Genomic DNA, 1905 nt, shown 5'->3' with positions numbered 1-1905 from the left:
GAGTCTGTTACACAGGAGGAGGTGGATCCCATTCAGACCCCCATCGAGTCTGTTACACAGGAACAGGAGGAGGCCCATTCAGCCCCCCCTCGCGTCTGTTAGACAGGAACAGGAGGAGGCCCATTCAGACCCCCATCGAGTCTGTTACACAGGAACAGGAGGAGGCCCATTCAGCCCCCCCTCGAGTCTGTTACACAGGAACAGGATGAGCCCATTCAGCCCCCCCTCGAGTTTGTTACACAGGAAGAGGAAGATCCCATTCAGCCCCCCTTGAGTCTGTTGCACAGGAACAGGAGGATCCCATTCAGCCCCACTCGAGTCTGTTACACAGGAACAGGAGGATCCCATTCAGCCCCCCTTGAGTCTGTTGCGCAGGAACAGGAGGATCCCATTCAGCTCCCCCCACAAACTCGGGTCTGTTAGACAGGAACAGGTGGAGGCGCATTCAGCCCGCCTCGAGTCTGTTGCACAGGAACAGGAGGATCCCATTCAGCCCCCCTCGAGTCTGTTACACAGGAACAGGAGTATCCCATTCAGCCCCCCTCGAGTCTGTTACACAGGAACAGGAGGATCCCATTCAGCCCCCCTCGAGTCTGTTACACAGGAACAGGAGGTGGCCCATTCAGCCCCCCTCGAGTCTGTTACACAGGAACACGAGGATCCCATTCAGCCTCCCCTCGAGTCTGTGACACAGGAATAGGAGGATCCCATTCAGCTCCCACGCTTCGAGTCTGTTACACAGGAACAGGAGGAGGCCCATTCAGCACCCCCTCGAGTCTGTTACACAGGAACAGGAGGAGGCATATTCAGCCCCCCTTCGAGTCTGTGACACAGGAACAGGAGGATCCCATTCAGCCCCCCTCGAGTCTGTTACACAGGAACAGGAGGATCCCATTCAGCCCCCCTCGAGTCAGTTACACAGGAACAGGAGGATCCCATTCAGCCCCCCTCGAGTCTGTTACACAGGAACAGGAGGATCCCATTCAGCCCCCCTCGAGTCTGTTAGACAGGAACAGGAGGAGGCCCATTCAGACCCCCATCGAGTCTGTTACACAGGAACAGGAGGAGGCCCATTCAGCTCCCCCTCGAGTCTGTTACACAGGAACAGGAGGAGGCCCATTCAGACCCTCATCGAGTCTGTTACACAGGAACAGGATGAGCCCATTCAGCCCCCCCTCGAGTCTGTTACACAGGAACAGGAGGATCCCATTCAGCACCCCTCGAGTCTGTTGCACAGGAACATGAGGATCCCATTCAGCCCCCCTTGAGTCTGTTGCACAGGAACAGGAGGATCCCATTCAGCCCCCCTCGAGTCTGTTACACAGGAACAGGATGAGCCCATTCAGTCCCCCTTCGAGTCTGTTACACAGGAACAGGAGGAGGCCCATTCAGCACCCCCTCGAGTCTGTTACACAGGAACAGGATGAGCCCATTCAGCCCCCCCTCGAGTCTGTTACACAGGAACAGGAGGATCCCATTCAACCCCCCTCGGGTCTGTTGCATAGGAACCGTAGGATACCATAAACCCCACCTTGAGTCTGTTACACAGGAACAGGAGGATCCCATTCAGCCCCCTTCGAGTCTGTTACACAGGAACAAGAGGATCCCATTCAGCCCCCTTCGAGCCTGTTCCACTGGAACAGGAGGATCCCATTCAGCCGCCCCTCGAGTCTGTTACACAGGAATAGGATGTGGCCCATTCAGCCCCCCTCGAGTCTGTTACACAGGAACAGGAGGAGGCCCATTCAGCCTCCCCTCGAGTCTGTTACACAGGAACAGGAGGATCCCATTCAGCCCCCTCGAGTCTGTTACACAGGAACATGAGGATCCCATTCAGCCTCCCCTCGAGTCTGTGACACAGGAATATGAGGATCCCATTCAGCTCCCACGCTTCGAGTCTGTTAC

This window comes from Heterodontus francisci, unplaced genomic scaffold, assembly GCF_036365525.1.
Source record: "Heterodontus francisci isolate sHetFra1 unplaced genomic scaffold, sHetFra1.hap1 HAP1_SCAFFOLD_1203, whole genome shotgun sequence".
Taxonomy (NCBI): Eukaryota; Metazoa; Chordata; class Chondrichthyes; order Heterodontiformes; family Heterodontidae; genus Heterodontus; species Heterodontus francisci.
Note: the sequence above shows the minus strand (reverse complement) of the source record.